We start from the raw sequence: 25,726 nt of genomic DNA on the forward strand, positions 1-25,726 counted from the left end.
CTGACTTAGCAGCCCTGCTAGCTGCTAGTATTCTCCTGTGTCTGGCTTCATCCTGGGACCTTGAATTCATAAAATTCAAGCCTTGGGACCTTTTTTGTGAAACCATGCAGACTGGGGAGCCAGATTGCTTGGGTTCAATCCTAGCTCGGGGGGGGGGCATGGACAAGCCAATCTATGACTCATTTTTTTATCGGTGAATCACAGATGAAAGCTTTTTCCCTTGCAAGAGGCAGTGTGGGTTAGGGCATGTGTATGAAGGAGCTCTGAAGATTGCTCAGAAGTGTGCCTATTCTTAGGGTGCAATTAGACTCTGCTGATATTATGCCTAAGTGGTGCTGAAAATCAAAAGTGCTATTGAACCAAATGACCCGGGTCACTAATACAAAGGAGGTATCAGGGAGGGTTTTAGACTAGTATGGGAAGAAGGTGGCCTGGTGACTGACATTCTGTCAAACTAAGTCTTTGAATTCACTAGGTGAAGTCACGTGAGTGACTTGTTCTGTTTCTCCAGAGCAGCAGTCTGAGCCATGTGCTCCAAGCCGGTGTGAACTAGGTTGCACACACTTGGTGCATTGCAGGACAGCCAAGGAGAGGCCTGTGGTCAGACCTGGGAGTGGATGGCTCTTCCTGGGTCTCAGATAGGCATGTTGGGGTAAAGACTGCACAGGGCAAAGAGAACTGCTAGGAAGACTTTTGTGGCCACTGTGGGCAAGGGAGAGATATGGAGCTCAACTCCACAAAACAGGATGAGAGAGGCTTTTCAGGAGGTGGGGAGAGTGGAGAGGACTAGCTGCACTTGGGGGTCACTGGGCTGCACCCAGTGCCTTGAGCAGTTCTGAGCTAGAAGATGTTGTGCTAAATGAGAAACTAGAGCCATTTATAGCTAAGTGGATGCACGTTGAGGCACACTGTGAGGTGAAATAAACAGGACACACATGTGTAAATACCGAATCATTTCTCTAGTGTGAGAAACTGAAAGTGTAAATAAGAACTAAAAGGTATAATAGATAACGTGAAATAGGAAGAAAAGGGGCAAAGGGGAAGGGAAAGTGGGAGGGGTAGGGGAAAGGAAAAAAGGGAAAGGAATTAATATGAGAAAACGAAAAAATGGAAACAAAGTCTTTGTAAATAGGGAGGGATGGTGGGTTGAAGGGAGGGCAGGGGAAGCGGGAAATAAGAACCAAGATGCATCATGTACAGGTACAAGCACCCAATGATAAATGTAAACATATTGTATACCTAAAATGTACCAATAAAAGAACTTAAGAATAAAAAAAAGAAAATGTTTTGCTGTGATCCGTGCTGTGATCTGTGCTTGCTAAGCAACAGCATCAAAGTGAGGGCCTCTTCCCTGGAAACTGAGAAAAGGGTCACTGCCTCCCTTGCTTTTTGTATTTCACATCCTTCAAACAGAATTTTCTGAGTTGTACACTGGTCAAAAGTCTGGCAGAAGTCTTATTCTTCAGAGGGGTAGGAAAAGAATCATCTGTTTTCTAAAGCAAGCACTCTGAGAAGGAGGAGACCAGGATCTGATTCATCATGAGGAAACTTGTGGAAAACTCCTGCAAGCCAAAGGGCCACTAGGTGTCCTGGTCCACGTTCATGGATCGTGGGCTGCTGGCTGGTGACCTGGGGACACTGTTATTTGCTAATCCTCCCTGGTCTGTTTCGTGGGTGGCCCCAAGGATGGAATTCATCTCTCAGGCAATCAATCCCCTATCCCTAAACTCCTGAGCCTTAAATTCTCAGCAATAATCTACAGTGTGTGCTGGTTCGGTTTGTGTTATTAGCTGTCTCTTAATAACCTTCAGGTCACGGATGTTATTGATGCTCCAGCTTAATTCAAATTATAATAGGATAAATCATCTGCCATCTACAATCCTTGTTTATTGAATTTTGTATGATCCATTTAATTTAGGCCCTCCCATCTCTGAAGTTTGAACCCTATTGAAAATCTGTCTCTTTATCCTCTCATGACCTAATTTATGTTTTCCCTTTTAGCTTCTCCACCTACCTTATTGCTCCCTTAGCCTCAGACTCTCCATAAGGCAGAAGGCGGGCCTGAGAAGATTAACGTTTTTATTGCTTTATTAGGCATCCTATCAAAGCCAAGCAGCTGCGTTCAGATCCTTTGCAGCATTTCTCCCCCGAGTCTTTGTATTTTGCCCAGCAGTGCATGCTCATGTTGGCCCAGTAGACTGCTCTGGAGCATTTACTCTGTGTTTTTAAAGTGTTTTAAAAATACGATGCTTCAAAGAAAGGAACCAAGCACAGATAATTGGCTCCAAGGAGAACATCCCTCCAGAGTCAGTGGTCCCGGGCAGAGTGAAGTAAGTACTGGCATGGGCTGCAAACAAATGGAGAGAATGGAGAGGATCTGAAGGAGGAACCAGAAAGAGGGAGAAGGAAAGCCCTTCTGGAAGAGGGTGGATGACAGTGGGGTCAGAGAGGGAGTCACCGAAAGGACTTGAAGCAGGCCGGGTCCCCAAAGCCAGGGTCATATTTGGAACTCAAGAGATTAGCAGAGAAAGAAGTGATGGCAGTGAGGGACTTTCTTGGAAGAGGTAGAACTAGGGTTTGGGAATGAAAAATATGCTTTGAGAATGGGAGTCTGCAGATAGCAATTCTCCAAACAGACACCAACTTGGCAATTTATGGATGTGGGCAGCTGAGAGACAGGACGGGGAGAACCTCAAGAGAGAACAAGGTGCTGTGGCCATGAGAAGCGGGTTCTTGTGATTGGGGGAGGTTTGCTTCTTCATGACCCAAGTCTTCAGGCCAAGCCCTGCTGAAGTGCAGGACTTCAGGAAGGGCGAGTTGGGAACTTCGCCCAGAGCAGGACGTGGTGTACGGAACCAACTGCTTGATATTTAAGCAAGTCAATGAGTCAGGTAGGTGTGGATGGAAGGGATCTGGGAACTGACGTCACCTGTCCCTCGTGCGTCCCCCGTGAAACCTGCGACCTCCAGTTCCAAGCTCACAATCAATGGGACCAGGCTGTCTCTGGACCAGGCTGATCTCTGCTGACTCACACCATTTAATCACAGGCAATTAGTGTGACTGACAGCCCTAATTAAGCCTTACCTGAGCATCTCCTTCGAGCTGCATGGATGCAGGAGCAGCCTGCCCTATCTTTGATCTCTTTGATTTGAGCCTTCTCATCCGGGCTCTTCCAGGCTGCATCTAAATCTCCTCATCACCTTTAATGAGCATTTTCATCCCATTCCTCCTAATGATTTTAAGAAGCTGGTGCAAGGTGTTCTCTTAAAAAAACGGTTGCTATATTGTCAAGTGGGCTCCTCGCCGGCACAGGAAGAGAGCTTCCCATCAAAATCGGTAGTGCCTTGGAAAAGCCTTCAACTCCTGCTTTTTTCAGACCCAGTAATATTGGTGTTTGGCTGAAGAAGCTTTGAGGGCAATCCTGACTTTTCCACATTGTTTAAATGAGACTTTTTTTTTTTTTTTTTTTGAGATTTTGACAGTCCCTATAGAAGTAGGCTTTCTGGAAAGGGCTAATGGGATAAAATTGAAGAAAAAAACCTTACCTAGCATTTTTAAATGTTTGAGATTTTCTGACTTCTAGAATAGGAATGCATTTTAAAAAGTACTGATGGAAAACTAAATGTTACTTAACTCCATCTGCATATTGCTGTGATCTGAATGTGTCTCCAGAGTTCACTGGCTAGAAACTTAATTTCCAACCCAAGTGTTGGGAGCTGGGGACTTTAACAGGTTATTAGGATTCAAGGTCTCTGCCGTCATGAATGAACTCTTGTTTTCATCATTACCTGTGGGGTGGGCTCCTGATTCAAGAATGCCTATGGGTGCCTTTGGACTCTTTCTGTCTCTCTATATCTCTATGTCTCTGTCTCTCTGTCTCTGTCTCTCTCTCTCTCTCTCGCATTCTCTTCCCCTTCCCTCTTCTACCTTCCACCATGGAATGAAGAAACAAGAAAACCTACCTACCAGGTGTGTGCTCCTTGACCCTGTGCCCCGTCCAAAACTTGGAGAAATAAATCTATTCCTTATGAGTTCCTCTGTCTCAGGCATTCTGTCATAGCAACACATACACACACATATGCGCACAGACACATATGCGCGCACACACACACACACACACACACAGATAAGCATGATCTTCATGATTTCCTATAGTTAAAAGTTGAGGGATTTTGAGCAAAGTTCATAGCAAGCTTGGAGGTATTTCTCCACCTACTGCTCAGTCGCCGTGTATTTTCTTTCCTTTTTGGGGGTTGGGGGGGTACGGGGATTAAACTTGGGTCCTTGAGCTTCCGTAGCAGGTGGTGAAACCACGGAGCTAAATCCCTAGCCCGTCTTTCCTGACAAGTAAGAAGCATGGTCCTTTGGTATGTATCTGCTTTTAGGACAAACCAAAGGTGCAAGCTATGCCTTATTTCCCAGCGGTTTCTAACCGGGGCTCATTCTTTTGCTTCTGGGGGCCCCTGGCACTTTGCCGTTCCTCTCCTCCCATGTCTCACTCTGCTGCACCAGCCCCAGAGCCCTGGTTCATGACACATTCATAAAGCCTCCTGACCAGTCTCTCTTGCCTGACACAGTGCCAGACTCTTAACCTGCATTCAAGGGCTTCCGTGCACAGCCTCGTCTTATACCCCAGCCTCCTGTTGTCTGCTGTTCCGCTCTCGCCCCGACTTCTCGGGGAGGCTGGCCTTTTAGTCTCCAGGCTTGCTGATCTCACACCTCGTGTGCTCATCCTACAGAGGCGCCATGTTCTTGCTGCTCCCCGAAGTCCCCTGGGATCTGCCACCCATGACCATCTTTCCCACTTCTGACTTACAGCAGCTGTAAACAGAATAACAACTTGAATGCATGGAGCCCTGTCATGCTGGGCGCCAAACTTGACCTGGATCATCCCCTGAATTCAGGCTACATCCCAGGAGTTAAGAGCTATAAGCACTCCACAGAGGAAAAGCTGAGGGCAGGAAAAGACCAACACGGCAAAGGTCTAACAGCTGCTCAGAGGTGATAGCAGCTTCCTGGTGGAGGCATCACAGGTCAGGAGCGCCTCTGCACCCCGATCTGCTGTGGCTATGACCCTATGCGCACATGAACAGTGCTCTGCTCTGGGGTCTCATCTATTCCTGTGGGCCAGGAAATCCGGGGCAAGGCAGATATTCCCTGAACTCTGCTTGCTTTCCAGAGGCTCCTCGGGTAGTAAAAGAGTTATCTAGTGGCCGCAGGATGAATGCATGAACTTGTGAGCTGTGTAGAAATCAGTCATCCACATACACTGCTGTCTTCCCTAACTACCTGGGTTTCAGGTGGAAAAGAATACAATTACCATGTTTGGGAACCAGTTCACAATCTTGGCTTACATTGTTTTCTTAAATGTGACTTCCATCAGGAGCTGCTTTGAGAGAACAAGATTTCGGAGATGACAAAGCCCGATGGCGCCTCAGTGTTCTTTGGAAGAGTCCTGAGCCAGCCCTGCTTGTGCTGAAACACAATAGCGGCCATGGTGGCCTTTCCAAAAGGGTCCAGACCGGCATGCTGTTTGCCTCCTCTTCGTCTCCTGACACAGTCCGCTTGGGTTTGATAGATATTTGGGAGGCAGGGACAGCATGGTGTCTGTTGCTTTCTTTTCTAAAGGGGAGAGAGTGAAGGGCAATTATTTCTCAGCAGGGCATTACTTGTGTCTCTGCACAAGTTAAGGAGGAGACTGTACCCCCTGCATCCCACCCTGGTCCTGCAGCAGGATAATGCACCCCAGTCCGGGCAGCTTGTTGACAGACACTTCAGAGTCACATTCACCTAGCATGGACCAGGCCCCCACAGCGGGTTCTCAGAAGATTTCAGAAGTCAACAAGCCAAGGACTTCGTCAGGGCCCAGAGCCTTTAGTGCAAAAGTGTGTCATCATCTTGACAGTAGTGCTCACCACACGGGACTTAGCTTAGAGCTGGTGTGAGTGAGAGTACACATTAGGTACTGTGCGGATGGCTGACACCTGCTGTCTCCGGCAATCTTCACAGTAACCTGGTAAGGAAGATTGTGTGCTTCCTGGTCAAGGTTGACGGCACTGGAGCTCTGAGGATTTGAATGACTCTTGAACAGCAAAGCCATGATTGGAACTAAGGTCTTATGGATGCAGAGCCTGCTTAGGCTCATGGCTGCCATTCTCTTGCCGGAAGTCCGGCTTCGGAAACCTCATGCCAAGAGGCTGCTGAACTGCATTCAGGGAGTTTCCCTTCCACTGGGCTCTGCTCATCTGCACTGCCCTGCAGTGTTATTCCAACCTCTGTGCGGGCTGCAGCAAAAACAGGAACAACCTTTGCCTTCTCCTCCTTTGGAAAATGAAGACTGCTTTCTCCCATATACATTCATTCCAAACATGCTCATTTCTAAATACACACTCTAAAAATAGAAATAATGAAGAAAAGCATAAAGTAAAACATCCTCTAGAGTCCTACCATCAGCTGCTACTTTCCTTTAGCATTTGGGCAAAGCTTACTCAGTTCTATTTCTCACCCTCTGCAGATAACAGCTACAGACAAACATGTGCACCTGTTCCCGCATTCTCACATGAATCTGTCCAAGTTCATGTGCTTGGCCCTCTTGGACAGGGTGTCATTGGAGTCTGGGTTTTCACCTGGTAGCCTGTCCAAGATATCTGTCCTTGTTAGTAAGTCACAGAGCTACACATCATGGTAAGTGGCACAAAGCACTCAAATACCTGACTGTACCATCACTTATCACTCTAACCTCTTATTTATGGCCATTTAAGCTGCTTTTATTTCTTCACTATTATAAGGAGTTTGGATGAACAACCTTTTACCTATGTCTGTGGCATCTGCCCATTAGTCTTAAAATAAGTTCCCTAGTACTGACGTTTCTGGACCAATGATGTGCATTTGGTTTTCAGTACTAGGGATTGAACCCCAGACTTGGGTCCCCAGGGAGTCTCACTACCTTGCTAAGTTTCCCAGGCTGGGCTAGAACTTGAGATCCTCTTGCCTCAGTCTTGTAGTATGCTAGGATTGCAGGTGTGCACCACCATGCCAGGTGTGCCTTCTTTTAAAAAAACAGAATGGCACTGGTTTCAACTTGGGCTTTTGCAGAGGTGGAGTGAGAGTCACTAACATTATTATAGGAAAAAAGCTCCGCACATTGAGAGTGCATAGCTTTTCTCAGATCCAGCAAAACACTCAGGTCACAAAGCAAGTTACAGCACCAAATCTGGGCAGAGACAAGTGTCCACAGTGAGAAACCAGACAAGTATTTGCCATGCACAATGCAGCAGATTAAACTAGAACTGTTTTTAAAAATTGGTAAAATCCAGAAGCAGGCCTGAGTCTAAAACTCTGCAGCTGCAGTCAGACGGAGATGCCTTCCTTCCTCCCAGTTTTCTCTCCAGGAGCCCAGCGTGTGACCACAGAATAGAGAGGGGGACTGCAGACAAGGAGTGGATAAGACAATTAACAGCCAAGTGGATCTTGAGCTGCATCCTGGACACAAAGGGGTGTTACTGGAGACACTGATGAAACCCAACAAAAGCCTGAAGCTAGATAATACTAATGTATCCATGTTGGTTTCTTGGTTTTCACAAATTACCGCTGGTCACAAAAGATGTAGACGCTGGTGGACAAGCCTCGTGTTGGTGGGGACAGGGAAGTATATCCAGTTATAGGGAGGTCAGTGAAGCACTGGGGCAATAAAGCCATCTACCAAAACTATTACGATTAACTACTGCAGCTTTACACTTCCCAGGGCGAATCCCTGTAGCTTGCTCTTGGTAGTAAAAGCATATGACATCTCTCTTCCCAGTTGCCTTCAAAAAGAGCCTTCCCTTGTCTTAAATTTTACTAGCAGGACTTTCAGTGTGCAGACTTCTCTCTCTGGATTTCTCCATCTGATTGGTGAAAAAGACACACAAATGTAGGAAAAACTTAGAACTGCTCCCTAAAATTACAGGCATGGCCAAGACAAAGTGTTAGGAGAGGCCGTGGCAAAATACTTTCATGATAAGGTGGAAGCATTTTGTCTCAGAGAGAAGAGGCTGAAATAGAGCTTAATATCTTCGTTTACTCAAAAGCCAGCTCGGGGACCCATTTTGCCGAATTTAAGACAAATAAAACTGGAGCGTTCTGAACTATCGCAGGGCTTCCCATTTCTTTTTGTGCAGGAAGAATATCACATTCTCTCAAACTGCACTTCTAGGAGACAACCCCGAAGCCCCTGATGTCCACAGCAGAGCCAGGGGTGAGTGCAGAAGTAAATGAGGGGATTCCGCGAGCACTTACAGCCTGAGCATTCTGCATCCCAGACCAAAAGTCACCAAGGTGACTTGAGGAGAAATAAATTAATTGCAAATTTAAGGCAACAAATAATGAAGAATTAGTTCTCCAGTGTTAAAGCAGGTCATCAGAGGATTTTATGTCTTGATTCATTGACTATGAGTGTAATGATAATCTCTGATTTTCTAGTTAGCCATTATGAGCATTTGAAGTACCAATTTTCTGAAAGCATGATAAGGCTGAAACCATTTGGTAGCTATAATCACATTCCATGTGGAACTCTAGAAGGCACTGATATTCATTCCTAGTGGTTATCAATTTGACCTCTACTGAATGGCCCAGATTTATGGGAAACTCATTAAGGATTCGGGGGACGACTCGAGCACTCCATCCTGCCTGAAAATTAATGGTTACACCAGGGGAGCTCAAGGCTCCATATATACCAGGAGTTCCTCTTTTCTTCCAGTGCTATTTCGCCTGAAGATTTCACCTACTTCCTGAACAAGGAGAGAAGGGGAATGGGGTCCCACTCTTAGGCATTCACTTCCTTCTGATACCACTGAGAAAGATTAATGGGACCCCAAAACACAAAGCCGGGGATGAGATAGGATTATCAAAACTGCAGGGTTAAGATATATGAGAATATACTGACTTCCAGGTACCAAGCCATGGACTTCCACGAACATTAACTCTTCAATGATTATAATCCTATGAAGTAGAGATCATTATTTGCACATGAAGAACATGAAGTTCAGAGAGCTAAGTATGAGTTACATGTTATTCTTCCACAACTCTTTTTAAGATAAAAAATACAAAACATTGCTTACACATCTACATATCCACATAAACATACAATCTTTTTTAAGGGACAAGTTTTTTCAATCTTATTTTTATTAGTACCTATTTGTAATACATAACGATTACATTATTGTGAAGAGTTGGCACGTGTACATAACACATCATTTTTTATTTGCAGCCTCAGACTTATTTATTTTTAAATATTTATCAAGTTAATTATCATAAACACAGATTAACAGCCAGACTAACAAATCAAAAACCATATAAACCATGTAAAACAATTATATTAAATCAAGGTATACTAAAGACAGACAATAGGGGAGAAAAGAGAAAACAATTATTGTAACCCGGCGTGGCTGGTGTAAACATCCAATTTTACACATCTGATAAGTCAAGGAAAACTCAAGCAGGCCCCAGCAATTCCAAGGAGTTGTTCCTGGCCCATTCCGCCAACTTCCATCTGGTAGTCACAGCGAGTGTATCTCAGTGCTTGTGATATACAAGCAAACTCACACTTACTCCCTGGCCCGTGCAAGGGAGCTCTTATCAAGGGCCAGTTATTTTTATTTTGTTTTCTAAAGGCCTCCAGAGGATACGTGTCCCTTGTTTGCATTCCTCGTGGCCACGCCCGGCTGGTTGAAGTCAAGTCTTTTGTGCTTACCCATTCTCAGCGGAAGGACGCCACCAAGTACCATGAGCCCATCTTCAGGCCGCTCTGAGCCTGGCGCGTTTCTGCAGCGCCTCGGCCCGGTGGTTCCCCAGCAGGAGGAGGGGCAGGAGCACCACCCACTGAATCAAACTCCGGTGTTGAGAGCCGGGAATTGCCGTTTTCACGAGCACGCCTGGCGATTGTGACAAGTGCTTAAATTTGGGACTCACTGCAAATGCTGTGGCTCCTCCGTCCTCCTCAAGGGCGACTCCACGACGGCTGCTTTCTCTCTGAAAGAGTGACAGCTTCTCCTCCATCCTTCCTCTTTCCCAAGACCTCCCTCCCGAGCAGTCCCAGGACCTCCCTACTCTGCTGGCCCTGCCCCTTTGAGTCAGAGCATCAGGGCCGCAGGGCATCATGCCCTTGTCCAGAGCCATCTGCTCCACTCGCCACTGGAGTTCCTGCTTCTGAAACGCACCAGCAACCCATCCGTTCTCTCACTCCTTCAGACCCTAATAATGTTAAGCCTGCTGGTAGGTAGTGTGATTCCAATCTAAGTCCAAGAAACAGATAAGACACAAATGTTCCTCATTTACATCTCCTTCCAGCCCACTCTGCTGTGGTCTTCTCGACATTAATTTCCATCAGATCTGCCTGTTGTTGACGCCTGTCCCCCTGCTCCCTTCTCTGTTACCCAGCCAAGCCTTCATCCCTGCCACTCCTCAAAGCAGCCCTTGTGAAGGGCATGACCACCTTCCCGGGCTCAGCCCATGCACCAGACACAGCCAGACATGTCTCACCACGCAGTGTAGTACTCACTCTCCTGTCTTGGTGACAAAGTACCCACACCTGAAAATTAAAAGAGGAGAGGTTATTTTGGCTCTTGGTTCCAGAGGTTTCAGCCCATGGTGAGTTGGCTTCCAGGCAGAAACAACATGGGAGGAGGACTTAGCAGAGGACAGCTCCTCAACCCAGGGCAGCCAGGAAGCAGAGAGGAGGGAGGGGCTGGGAAAGGCACACACCTTTCCAGGTCGTGCCCCAGTGACCACCTCTTCTCAACAGACACTACCTCCTACAGCACCTTCTCCTGCGAGCTCGTCGCTGGACTACTCCGCAGATGAGAACAGGACCCCCAAGACCTTGCCACCTTCCACAAGTCCCACCTCCGAACACACGAGACGTTGGGATGCCTTAAATCTCAGCCCTAACCCTCAACTTCCGGACATGAGCTGCCCTTCCGCACCTCCTCCCTCACTGACGCCCTTCCCAGTCTCCTTGGTGCTGCTCCTCATTTCCTAACCTCAGTCCCAGCTTGCCAAGGGCTCAGTGCTCAGTCGCGCTCATTCTTCTGCTTCCGCGAGTCTCTGGGATAGCGGTGCTCAGTTTGCTCCGCGGTAGAATCACCCGGGGAGTCTTGAAAATGTTCAGTGCACCCCAGATTACTTTAGTCAGGAACTCTGGGGCGGGACAGAGGCACCGGTACATTCCTGTGCCTCCGGGGTGGGTCACCTACTTCCCGAGGGAGCGAGCTCTTGCAGTCTATTGGCATGGCATCCATATACTAATTATCTCAGTGTCAGAGTTCGGGAAAGTCTCACTCTGATAGACCAGGCTCCGGGCTCAGCACCCACACTCAGATGGCGAGGGTGTAATTCGTGCTCAGGATGGTCCAACTACACTGCTGCCTCTGTCTTGATGGGTGCAGCAGCTCCCCAAGCTTGAACTCCTGTCTTCTCTCCTCTTCTCTCCCCTTTCACATCGTGAGTTCGTTCTTGTCCCATGACCACCAGTGGCCTCCTGCCCCCCCCCCCAGAGTAAAATACAAGGGCATTATTTTCTTTGGAGGGGGATTTTCTTAACCATTTTTACATTTATAGGCCATTTTATGCTGCTGCTAATTAGTGACCACAAAAACAAATGGAGGATTTGTTCTCAGCTAAGAAAAGTTTTACTTCCTTTTTACAGGGCAAGAATACATTTTTAGATAGTTCTAGATCAGCATTTTCTAAACTTATTTGGCAGTGAAACATTTTTAAATTATAATATATTGATGTAGCACCAAGAGGAGTTCATGAAATATAAATGTAGGCTTAGATTAAAGTAGACATCACCAAAAAAGTTCTCAAAGGTGAATTAATTGCTTAAAGAAATGATAAAAATTTGATTCATATGCACTTTTCTTTATTACAGAAGAGAAAAACAAATTAAAGAAATTGTCTTATGTATAAACCAAAGAGAATAAAACATCAACATAATTTTTTTTACAACTTGCATTTTGGTTATAAAAGAGAACATGCTCCCAAAATGTTTTATTTAACAGTGCTATTTAAGGTCTGTCTTAAACACCTGCTTAAAATGAGGAATGATGTTGCTAAGTGTCATCTTATATAAGGTACAGGATCAACACACTGCATCTTCATTTCTGTACTGCACTTTAATTACAGTTTGAAATGGACATTCTCCTTCTCTACTCATGATGTGATGAAGACATAAAAATATCAGTTATGTTTTTCACAATATTTGGGAGGAATAGAATTAAGATACTCTAAGAAATCTTTACCTTTGGATATCGTTTATTTGCTGGTCTATCTTTGATATTTTAGAAACCAAATCTGCACATGATTCCCTCCACTTAGAAGTTCTGACTTTAAAAGTTCCAAGCAGTCTGAGAACCTCAAGTCTTGTGTCCTTGCTGTGCTTGGCCCTTTCATAATCGGCTCCCTAGCCTCAGGCCTGTGCGGTATAAATACTGAAGACATCATAAGTGTTGAATAATGCCACAAATGTAAACTGAAATATCCAGACACCATATGCAAGTCAGAGCACTGGTCAATCTGAAGACACCGTCCACTTGAAGGCCAGCTGGCGGTGCTTCATGGACTCAAGGAAATTTAACTCTGGGAACTGGCTGGAGATGAGCAAGATGCTCAGGTCCAGAACTTCGTTGCAGCTTTGTGAGGGCAAACGCTTTAACATCTCCGTACTTCAGCTATTTTGTCTGAAATGGAAGCACTCATATTCTTATAGTAGTAAATAGAAAATAGGTATATGAAACCTTAGAATAGTCCTATATCATCATTAAATAATCTCTTTAGAATAAATTCTCAGGTAGTATAGGTACAAGTATATTTGGTGTCTTTACAAATATTTGTGACGATTCCTTTTTATTTTTTAAGACAGGGTCTCACTAAATCACTAAATTACCCAGGCTGGGCTTGGATTTGACATCCTCCTGCTTCGGTCTCCCAGAGTGCTGTGATTATAGGTGTGCTCCACCATGCCTGGCTATAAAATGTGAGATCTCGAAGTACAATCCTCACAGCACTTCACACCTACAGACCAGAAGAGGGCGCTCCTGGGCTCCTGGGAGTTCCCTAAGAGTCTCACTCAGGGAAGTCCCAGGTTCTGGGGCCATCTTGGGCACTTCATCAATTCTAAATCCTTTGGAAGATCTTTTCTCCTCACTTGTTATTTCTACCTCCATAATCTTTGTTTGTTGACATCCTTGAAGCCAGAGAATGTGCATCTTGCCTTTCTTTTCCTCCAGCCCTTTACTGAAAAAATACCAACTTTAAACCTGCCTAGAGCTCCCACTACCAAGCAAGCCCCACATATACATTACAAAAGAAAAGGGAGGCCCTCCTCACGTGGGTGGCTCCAAGGATTAGCAATCTACCACTGACTTCCTGAGACCCGTGCCTTGCTTTGCCCACCCTGCCCCGCTCCACTCCAGAGCTCTGCCTGGGGGGACAAACAGAACCAGGCAACCGGTGTAACCACTAGCCAAGGACCTCCCTGGTGTGAAGGTTGACTCCTGCCTGAAATGAATGCCTCCAAGCTTGTTTTGAGATTGTATGTTTTTCTCCTGAATACAAATACTTTGATACACAAAGATCCCAATCAGTAAAACAAGAACCCTCCACAACCCTATCTTCTGTAGTTATTACGAACTTTAGACTGAAACAGATTATTCTATCCATGTAGCTCCATAATCCTCTTTTAAAAAAACAAAATGCTGTATGCATTTTGATGTCATATATATCTTATACTACATTATTTCTAGTTGCACATTGTACAATAATTAACTACAATATATTGCCATGCACTGTGGTACTTCAGGTTACGAACTTTGTTTTACCATTTTGGGGAAGACAGGTGTGTCTCTGTCTATGTGGGGAAGACGGCTGTGGTCGTATTTGTCATCAAATGTGGAGTTTGGGAATGGAAGCAACATTCTGCCGAACTATTTTCTTTGTGAATCAAATTATTTGCAAAAAGAAGTGTTTGTGAACTGAGGTATTACTGTATTTGTACTTATATTAGTAAAAGTCATATTTCTATTCATTTATATTGTTAATAATAATGTAGTGAACATCTTTTAATATAAATCTTTGTGCCTATGTTGCATTCTACAATTATTTCTTAGAATCTAAGTTTAGAAGACAAGCTTCTTGGATAAGAGGTATGGACATTATTGAAGAGTAAAAATTGCATTTTTAAGTGGCCCATCAACAATATTGTATATTTCAAGTTTCATAAGCAATCATTAAGTATTTTTCTCCCCACCACAACAGATTCAAATGTATCTAAGATATTAATGCATTTTATTATTTTTTTACATAAGACAAAAATACATGTTTTAATCTTAGCTGAATAATATTCTTAAAACGTCATATTCATTTATGTTTTTTAACTAGTTGTGTTCATCCTGTGCAGGTAAACCTTTGCCCATTTCTGCAAAATGAAAGCCCAGGAAAGTAAAATTAGAAGCTAATCAAAGTTGTAATAAAAGCCAAACTTGTTTAGGTATACATTTTTATTTGGTTTTCACTCCTGAAACTGGTAGCAATTTTGTGTGTTCACAACCATTTGTAATAAAAAGTAAATCCCAAAATATATACAAGTAAGAAAGAAGTGTAATTGTAAGTCAATTTGATAGCATAAAATACAGGAAAATAATGAATTCAAATAACTCTTGCATTTAGCTTTGTTCTAAACACCAGAGTGGAAAATGTTCTAAGGATAAAAGGAACAGCCACGGCATCTCATGTTTTACCTGACAGGTTGAATGTTGATAGTGGTGTGATGTTGTATTTCTGAAATTATTTTGAATGTACTGTGGTGTTCAGCAAACAGAAAAAACTACTGATGTTGTTTGGAAACAGAATTCTTCCTGTGAAAGAGGGGAACTAAGAATATAAAGTGGGAAAAAATGAGGACGAGCTTGAGGTGTTCTGCTTCAGTTTTAAATTGGAGGAATCGTATAAACGCTTGGCTAAGAAGACATCTGTCCTTAACTTGCTCACTCCAAAGGGCTGCAAGCGGTGGCAGCCCAGGAATGGTGAGCGCACTTGTTTTCTAGGACCATTCACGATCACGGTTGGTCAAGGGGACTCCCAGGAGGTAACAAATTCCAGGCCTAGGACGAGAGAAGCAAAGGCCCGTGTCTTAGTCTGTTTCCTTTCTCTGTGAGTCAATGCCATGGACTGGGTGATTTATGAAGAGCAGAGCTTTCTTCTCACCTTCCCAGAGGCTGGGAAACCCAGGCACGTGGCCTGTGGTGAGGACTGCCCCGCGGCAAGGCGAGAGCATCGTGTGAGGAAACAGCAGAAATGAGAGGTAGGGCTCACCGCTATGACAGAGCCTCTCCTGCCACAGTGACACCCAGCCATCCGTGAGGGCACCTGACTGAGCACGTTCAGATCACAGCGATGCTCTCAGAGCTTCCGTTTGGGCCACACGACAGGGAGGTGTTCACATACTGGTGTGAGTGAGCGCGCCAAAGGGAAGTGGAGCTGGGGCGTGGGACATCCCATGTGCCAGGGTGAGACACAGGGAGCCCCATGATGCGGGAAAACATGGTAAGCGAGTGCAACACAGCGGATGGCAGAGATACCCACGAATCCACACTGATTATTTTAAAAGGAAACAATGAAGACAATGAACAAAAGCTCTTCATAGATAAATATTGATTAATATATGCAAAAGGCATGATAGAAAAGCACCGGAAAGCAGCTATTAACTCCATTTTTAAGGAAGTAATTGTTTTTATTTTTGTATTAAATTATTTTATACACAAAATTACACTTATATGATGAACTAAAGGCTTATCAAAACAGCTTAAAATACACTACTTTAATTACATATGAAATACAAGTAGCTGAATGCAGCTACTTTTGCACAATAAAGTCTCTCCTGAGTGGTCATTCTTAAAACCAAGGCTTTGAGAAGCTAAGATGCCACACACATGCAGTGGAGACCACTCCACCTATTTTTAAGTGTACATTTTATCTTGTCAAGGAGGACCAACTAATCTTTCTAATATTTGTATATGTTTCTTTAGATTCTGTCAAGCTTCTTTGCTCTTAGGAGATTGAAATTAAAGATTCATTTTCTAGGAGTGCCACTATTGTAATTTAAGGAAGTTCTCAGAAATGAACTAGTAGACATGCGTGTAGGTCCAACTCATTACATGTGTATGTAAGGATAAAACCAGACTGACTGAGTACTTTTGGTGTAGTTCCTTTTGTAATCATTGATTCAGGCAGGAATTATCAATGGACCCTAACAGGATGGGGTGCACAGGTCGGTGGATGAAGGAAATCCGTGGTATCCATGGTTACTCCTGGATTGCAAAGGAAAACATGGCCTTACAATACACAGAACGGCAGGCCCATTTCCCGTGTGGTCAAGCTCGGCTTTGCCAGCTGTAGGGCAGCCCGTAGCTGTGCCTGGTGATGTGCTGTGGTGGGGAGGTGGGAAGTAGACAACGTCGCCTCTGCAGCTTTCTTGTCAGGAAGAGCTTCCCGAGTCAAGAGCAAAGGAGACAGCTCACCAAGCCCAGCTCGCAAGACTCTGGAGGTGGGAGGCTTGGCAGGAGGACCGATCCAGACTGAGAGGCAGGCAAGAGAGTGGCCGATGGCCCCACTGGCTGGCCTGGGGCTGAGAGACAGCTGCGCAGGGGCAGGACGGGGTGCATATGAGGAGATACGGCGCTGGCTGAATCTGTGGGGAGGTGACACAAAAATCCCTTCTACTATTACTATAATTGTTGATCTTATTTGAAGGTTTCTGCAGTGTAAAAATTTTCAAATATCAAGGAGAAAGAAAAGATCTTGTTTTGTCTCTTATACACCAAATGGGAATAGGGACCCTTATTGGGGTATCCAGGGCCGTGCAGCCAGAGGATGAGGGGTCAGCTCAGTATCCCAGAGCACCAGCCGGGCATGGTCAGTGCTCTGGGGCCAGGTCCCTGCCCACTGGTCCCCTGCCAGGGCCCAGGTCCCTGCTTCCTCATCTGAAGCAGGACTTAGAGAAAAACAAGTTCTTCTCATCCGAGAACAGCCCTGCCTCATCATCACCCTCCCCCGTAGCTGTCACTCCTTGTTCTGGTACAGACAAAATTGGCAACTATGTCCTGTAAACAAAGCTTACGACACTCTTCATATGATTCGTAAGACACTGTCTTTGTTCAAGGCAAAGCTGCAAAACTGTCTGCCCTTGTCCTATTGCTGCGTCACTAGAAAAACCAATCCGTTCAACAAAATGTATAAAAGCTTAAACTTCTCTTTGGTTGGCGCTCTTCTTTAGGACAGGAGTCCATTGAGCCAGCGCACACCTTAAACCTGAAATAAAGTCCTCCTGTTTGCATCCCTGGGATTCTCTGGTCTCTTGGAGGCCCGAAACACAACTTCCCCAGGCGACAGGACACAGACTGGGGCAGGAAGGGTTCAGGGACCCGATGGCACGCACTGAGTCATGTCACCTCTCTTGAATCTACTAAATTTTAAAATTGGCTTGTGTTTTTATGTCCTTATATTTCCATTCCATTTTATAATGGATTGGTATTTTTGAAAAGTACCAGGCCATGCAGGATTAGAAATTGAAAGATAAAACACAGGAATAAAACACTTTCTTTCCACAGATGGTTGGGGAAGCACCAGTTAAAGAAAGGAGCAAATGGACGGTGATTTTTCAAAGTGTCTGAACTTTGATCATTCTCAGTTCACAAAACTGTCAAAGACCAGAGGTGAGGGAGGGGTAGGAAGGAATCCTAAGGCCTCCAGGCCTCCCTGCAGGTCTGCGTTCATCCAGCAGCTGTCTGCAGAGTGCCCACTGAGGGCCAGGTTGCACGAGAGCTGAGCAGCCCCTTCCTGTATGCATAGTGGGCGGGCATTTATGACCGCAGCACACATTAGCTGCAGCCTTCCAAGCCATCTACACTTTTCCCCGACACTGCCCCCAGGAGCACTCCCTGGGGACAGTTTTGGTTGTCATAGCTGGGGCAGAGGTGCCACTGGCATCTGGTGAGTGGAGCCAGGAATGCTGCTCCACAGTCCATGTGCATGGACACCCCACAGCAGAGCTCTGTGACCCAGTGTCAACAGTTGGGGATGGAGACACCTGGGCTGGCTGAGAACATCATCATGGCTTGGGTTTGAGTGACAGCTGCCAACTTGGGGAGCAACTGAGCACCACACGGGAACACTCTATTCGAACCACTCTTCTGAAGAACAAGTCACACTCGGGGTATCTTGTTTAGAGTACTCTTTCACCACAAAGTTTATTCCACAATAATGTACACATGTTCACATAGATAATGAAAAATAATGCTGTCAGTTTTACCTGATCTTCTCTCAGAAAATTTACAATTGCAAATGTGGCAGCAACTGCATTTCTGCATGAATTCAACTCAGCCTAACCGATATCATTGTCATTCTGAGATGATGTCTTGGACCCTTAATCAACAAGAAGTACAATAATACCACTATGGAGGAAGATTTCTTCATGTGGCAATAAACAATACCTACAATCTATAAATAATCTATATTTCTGCTCCCGTTCAAGGTGTGGCTGTCAACTCGTGAGGCAAGGTAGTGCCACATGCAGTGAAATTCATATTTTCTGAAGTGTTCTTACTTTTGAGTTTAGTGTTGTATACTTGTTTTCTCTTTTCTTTACCTTTATTTCTTTTTTGCCCTTAGTCTGTAATGAATTAACACTTGACATTCAGGCATAGCAGAGAGATTCATTTTGCTTGGAAAGAGTGTATCCATATTTTTTAGTGTAAGTTAGGGGCAGATTCCATTTTTGCAAAGATAGTCACTTAGAACTTAAGTTCAAATGAAGCTGAAGATCTCTCATTAGATGTGAAAAAATGATACATATGAAAATCATGATGAAAGTGAAGGAACAGGATGAAGGATTAGAATAAGGAAATGCAAAGCATTATTCCCTCCTTTGTTCATTCTGCATGTAAATTTAGTATGCATTTCTGTGAACCTGCATTTCATATGTTATAAGGTGTGTATTTTTGTAACAATTGTATCTATTACTTTCCAGAATTGTCACCGTGGGGATTGTTAAAAATAATTCTTCTCACACTGTAACCCATTTTAAATACCTTTTCATGGATGGAATCAATGTATAAACATTTTCAAGCTTTCAGTGACAAACCCATTAGATAAAAAGCTCAGGTGTAGCAAAGGTCAAACCTGACCAGCCATGATCGGATGAGAGCTCAGTCGAAGAAGGGAAATAACACAAAGCAATTGAGCTCTCAGCCGCGAACACATGTGCGAGAGAGGCCAGACACTTCGATCGACAGTTTTTGCTTCAACTTCATCTGCTCTATGAGCAGCCCCTTCCCTCCTGACAACTGGCACATTTGGGGTGGTCTTTATTGGGACTCTCTGCTGTACCCACCACCACAAGTACCACATCACAGAAGAGATCTCTCTGGCCTGCAAAGTCCAGCCTGCTCGGTCTCTGATTGCCCAGCACCCAGGGATCAAAGTCCTGTGATGTAGAATAGCAGGGTGGTTAAAGTACAAATGCTTGCATTAATGTCAGAGTTCAAATCTTACCTTGCCCCATACTAGTTCTATGATCGAAAAGGTCAAGATAAAAATAGCGACTTCCTTGAGCACACTTTCGGGATCAATGAAGAGCAGCATGGGATTGTCCTGCCACACTGTCAGGGCTATAGATTCCATAGCCGAGTGTGTTTCTGGCCAAGTCCCAGGCGATGAATCACACACGTGAGCTCCAAGATATGTCTTTAGCCACTTCCCTTACAACCATTCCCTGGATCTCTTATAAACCAATCTACTACCCTGCCAGGAGTGGAAGCTGGGTTGCTATCACTTGCAATAAAAAAAATCTGAGCCCAGAACATTTTCCACAGCGTGCAGTCTTTTAGAGAATTAGTCCTTGCCCATAAGATTTTTTTGTATGCCTGACTTTTATGAATTTCATTTGTGTAAGTAGGCACAATTGCAAGCCCAAATGAACCAGGATGAAGCAGCAGCCTGCAATTCAAAGACAAAGATGAAGATCGTATGTGCTTCTATACTCACAATCCCTGGATCCCAAATCAGTTCATTTTCTTCATTCACTCAAGAAAGTCTTAGAACAATAGAAGGAAAAAACCCCAGAAATTCTTTTCTGCTGCTTCCTATCAGTAGCATAGTCATTTTGACAATAGAGGAAATAGAAATGGACCAGTGCAGGACTGGCCCTGAAAAAGCAAATACGAAGACATGAGCAAACATTTCAGATGCCAGGGGCAGTGGGCAAAGGTCACACAGAGGCACAGGGTAACTACGGTGTTTACTTCAAAATCACGGGGATGGAGGCAGGCTTTGGGAAGCAGTCACGGTACAACTGTATCTGACTAAGGCGTGCATGAGACAGGATTGGGAACATACATTCCAGATGGGATGGGAGCACTCTTAGCTTTACTTCCTACCTGAGTCCTCAATGACAAGGATGCACACAGGAGCTGGGCAGCAGGAGATCCAAGGGTCGTCCTCCTTACGGAAGCCGAGCAGGCGTGTCACTGCCTGGTCACAGGACAATGGCTGAGCTGCTGGCTCCTGTGCTAGAGGCGGAGATACTCTGGGCCTGATGAGAGCCAGGCTGGCTGGAGCGTTCCCACTCAAGGTGGAGCACATGGAGACTGAAGAAAGCCGCCAATAATTTTTCTCTGGAACAATAAGCAGAAACAGACCACTCTGTGCTGGGGAAGAACAAAGATCCAAATCCCACAGAGGAGAGCTTGAACTGAGCATGCCTGTGTCCTTTCCCCAGATTCTGTAGTCAGAAACCCCTTTTCCAGTGCCTGCGTATGCGGGTGAATGCTCTCCCCCTGGGCCACCTCCCCAGCAGCTCCAAACCTCCTGGAGGGGATGCAGTGCAAAGAGAGAGGAGAGGCCCAGAGCAGTTCTTCCCTAAGAAGCATAAAGATTAAAACACGATTATTAAATTAGGGTAAATGTGTTCTGTATTGAGCTTAGAAGTGGGGCAGGGGTGGGATATTCAAGGTCATCACCAGCGAGGAAAGGCGCAGTTGAGAGTGGACAAGGTGGTTAGGGACGCCACGGGAAGGGTCTGTCCTGCAGAAACAAATAACTGGCGCCGCTGACTGCCGGCCCTCGCTGTGGCCTGCTGTTGGATGAATGGCTGTGCCTGCTGCTTTGCAAAATGTAATGAGCTCATTTACTTCCATGAACAACTGTGCCAAGGAAGATTCACTGTCATTCCTGCCTGACAGACAGGACACAGGCACAGCGATATTTGGTGACTTGCCCAGAATGACAAAGCTACGAAGAGGCACAGGAGGAATTTGGGCTTAAAACCTCAGCTTCCAAATTCCAGGTGTTTTCTTTCCCTTCCAGAGAAACCACTACCTCTGGCCCAGTGAAAACGTGCACGGGGAGAGGAGCTGCTTGGCTGGTGCTCAGGAACAGCTGCAAGGGTCTCTGCCTTGCTTGGGAGTCACTCGCTTGCTTCATCTTCTGACTGAACCAGAGCAGAACACAAACCCCATGCATCAAGCAGGAGTAACGTAGCCTTCGCTTAATTACAGGTAGTGAGCCCAGGCTCCCTCGAAAACCACACTTGGTTGATCTGATAGAATTTTTCTAGGAAATAGCACAAAAAGTCAACAGCAGAAAGCCTGGCTATAATTTACTTGGACTTCAAGAAAGCTTTTGATAGAGTAGCACACAAAAGACTAATATTCCAGGTCAGCAAGTGTGTAATGGTGAGGGAGCTGCTGGAATGGTGAGGGACTTGTCACCTTCTCCCAGACACTGGGGAGGAATGGCAAAGCCAAGAGCCCAGCAGGGTAAGATGGGACTGGCCGGTGGTGGAGCTCTGCAGACTCCAGGTTTGCTCATTTCCTGTCAGTGTTGTGAGCAATGCTGGAGTTAAGGGAAGAGCAGCTGGGGTTTTCTGAGGGCCTCGAGACTTAAGCTTCAAGTCTTTAGTCGGAGAGAGTCCAGAGGTGCTCGTTGCTCAAGAAGATGTTTTATTTGGTAGCTGGAGCTGAAGCAGCAATTTTCACTGCAGTCGCTTGAGGGGATTTAGATGTTCTGAGGGTTTAGAGTTGTCTGAGCTTCAGATTGTCTGAGGTTTGGTTTCGCTCTCAGCACTTCTGCATCCCACGGCTAACAGATTTCCGTGTGCCTCCAAGAATCCACTCCCTCTCACTGCCTCCACCCTCATCCCGCAGCAGCTAGATCCTCTCTCCTGGAAGTGTGGTGCGGGAACCCACAGGGGCAGAATTGGCCCGCAGATGCCGTGAGAGGCTGAGGGTACACGTGGACCATGTCGGTGCAGCCGGAGTGGCCTCAGGGCAGGCCCTGGCTGCTGTGCCAGGCCTCTGCTCCCCAGTGCACCTGCAGAGACACCCCTCTCACCTGGAGGAAGGTGAGCACTGAGGCCACTATGGGGCATGGGCTGGGGACAAAGATTCAGGGACCCAGGGGGCCGACGTGACCCAGCCTGGGCCTATCCCCAGGCTCCAGCGCTCTCTTCACGGTGAGCCACTGTGGGTTGGGTTTTTTCCCTTGCAACACAAAGAATCTGATTGAAACAAACCCCTCCTCAGTCCTGTCGTGCATTCGGTCATGCTGTTAGACACAGAGCCTCTGCTGGGAGTTTCATCTAGGAACATAAGTGAAAGCCACTCTGAGTCATGCTGGGTGACAGCTTGACTAACCCTAAAGGGCTCGGTGACCCTCCTAGACAGCTTTGGAAAAGAGTTGGGAACCTACTGGACCAGCGTGCCTTTCTTACTCAGGGAAATGCAGGCCGTGAAGGGCCAGCCACTTGCCAGGGTCACGAAGACAGTTTGAATCAGAGCCAGGATGGCCCCTGTGTCCAGGTGTGCTCTTTCCATATCAAAACAGACCGATTTTCCTCCCCTGCAAACATATGGGTCCTAGCCACGGACTGTAAGACTTCGCTTCTATTTGCATAACCTTAATTGATCATCTACTATAAGTTGGGTCTTGGCCCAGGCATATTATACAACTGATCAATTCATCATCATCATCATCATCATCACAGCTATCAGTGTGGTGTTCAGTGCTCATGATGTGCCTAGTACTTGGCGGTACTGTCATGTGACATCTCCAGGAAATCATCCTAAATATGAGCTCTTATCATCAGCCTCCTAGCTGTATGTGTAAACAGAGGCTTAGCGAATGCAATGTTCATTTGGCCCAGAGATATTTTTCCGGTGCCTATAATATGGTAGCAACAGTGCTAGGTTTTGAGAATCTGGTGTTAGAGAAAACGTCCAGTGCTGTACCCTCCACCCCTCATGGAGGGCAAAGGCTGGTGATGTTGGAGATGAAAGGGGAGGGAGGCAGGGCCCCATCCAGGAATGGAGACAAGGCTGCTGGGAACTTGGGCTTTTGTTTCTTATGATCCACGGAGGATGATTTATGGATTTTCTTTAGAAAAAGGAGGTAAAGAGGCAGGTGCTTTACATGAACAGCTTGGAATAATCTCAGATTGCAGGGATGAAACCCGCCCGAGGGGTGTGAGGAATGCTTGGGGCAAAACCGAAGAGTCGGGGTGCTGATTAAGGAAGGAGAAGGGAGCTGAGGAGGAGGAGGAGGAGGAGGAGGGGAGTTTGGGCCCGTGGTGGGTGTCGGGGCCCACCGTGTGCTGCATGTGCTCCTCTCCAGATGGGGACAGCAGGGAGGCAGCCGGGGGAAGGCGCCAGCTCAACTGGGGTGCGCTGCACTGGACAGGCCTTTGATGCGTGCAGTGTTGAGTGTTTTGTGGGTGCATTGGGTTGAGCTGTGTTGGGTGCCATTGGTTTATAGAAAGGAATTTAAAGCCCTGGAGAGGGCAGGAACAGCTAGAATAGAAAGAGAAAGTAAGAGCAAAATAAAGAGAAGAGAAAAGCGAATAAAGAATAAAGAGTAAGGACTGAACCCCGAGAATGGGCAGCTGGGCAAGGACAGGGAGCAGGTCAGAGAGGAGTGGCCCATGCCTGGGAACCTGGGAACCGCATTGGCCTGGAGGGCAGAGAGGAGCTTGAGGCTTGGGCCAGTGAGGGAGGCCTCGGTGCGCATATGAAAGGGAAGCAGGGACTGGTGCCGCCGGATTAAGTAGAAAGCCAGGCCAGGAAGCCCTGGAGTTTGTTTGCTGCTGTGAGGGACAGAAGGAGGATCAGGAGCCAGACAAAAGGACGACGGCAGCTGGCAGGTTGCTCTCCGGATGCCCCTCCAGTGCCTCCTGCATGCATAGAAGGGACTGAATTACGAGGCTTACAGTAACCTGCTATTAGGAGGCAGGGCAGGGCCTAAAAAGGCGGTCACCAAGCGTGTGGCCCGGGAGTCTCCTCTCCCTCCCCAGCTTCTGCTCTTCTCTCTGCTTCCTGAACGTCAGGAGATGAGCAGCTGCTCCCCACCAGGCCGCTGCGGAGCCAGCAGACCATGGACGGAAAACATGAACCAAAATAAACCCTTCCTCCTTTGAGTTGTGGGTGCCGGGCATTTTGTCCCAGAATGGAAGTGACTAGGTATCCACCGAGAGATTGGGGCTACAGAAAGGAAGAAAGTCTAACTGAGGATCTCGGTTACCCTTGGAAGGGTGGGCCTGGGACACAAAGACTGCCAGTCCTTTGCCTCAATGTAGGCTAGAGGAGGACAATGTCTATGGAGCAAAGGATGCCTCACGGGTCTGGCCAACTGAGAAATGGCAGAGGGGGCTCTCACCCCGTCTGCCCTCACAAGACCATCACACTCCTCCACACTGCCGCCTCTTTTCACAGGCTGGTGACTTTTAGTGCAGATATTTCCCAGTAACTTAATGGACCGGAGCCCGCTGGTAACAGGTGCTGTTTAGTTGGAAACTTGGGCACCTGATTTTGACACGACATCTCAGAGAAGCTCACATGAGTGCTTGTCAGGGAGCTCAGACTCTGAAGCTTTTGGAGGTTCAGATTTCCAAGCTCCAGGGCAGTGGGTGCTGCTTCAGGAGGATGACCAGTAAGCCAGCAGAATTTGTCTTCTGGGAAATCTGTTTTGTATGGAGTTTGTCAGAGTTGAGGTTAGGACATTATTGATAACAAGTGCATTTGAGGTGGTTCCAGGGTGACCATAATACTCATTGGTTTCCATAGAGGGTCTGGAATTTCAGGTGTCTGCAGACATTGATTGTCGTGGAGCTGTGGCCATATTCCAAACTTGTGACTGTAACCGTGGCTGTGGATTGAGATCACCTGCTGCCTTAGGGCCAGCAGAATTTGAATATCTCAGTGCAAAATGGGCTTTTTTGTGAGCGTGGTGCCCAGGAATGAAGCCAAGGCCTTCATGCTGAACTACAACCCCAGCCCCTTTCTTTTTTTTATTTTGAAACAAAATTCACTATCGTTTCTAACAACTTTACTGAGATACATTTTATTATCATGTTTACCTTCTATGAGTGTACAATTCAATAGTTGTTGGCATATTTATACATTTGGGCAGCCATCAGCATAATTAAGTTCTCATCATACTCAAAGACTCCTTAGGTGATTCCAGTGGAGAGCCAGGGTTGTGACTTACAGTGAAAAGAAAATCAGCCATCAAGACATGCTTTACTCAGGCATGGTATGTGTGATAGTAGTTAAGGTCCTAAGGTGATATCTGTATTCTGCAACTCTGGGTGGTTGAAGATGACCAGGAAAAATCACACATAAAGTACTGAAACACAAAATCTTGT

This window comes from Heterocephalus glaber, unplaced genomic scaffold (assembly GCF_053883595.1).
Source record: "Heterocephalus glaber isolate CG9 unplaced genomic scaffold, H.glaber_assembly_v1.0 deba00001673, whole genome shotgun sequence".
Lineage (NCBI taxonomy): Eukaryota > Metazoa > Chordata > Mammalia > Rodentia > Bathyergidae > Heterocephalus > Heterocephalus glaber.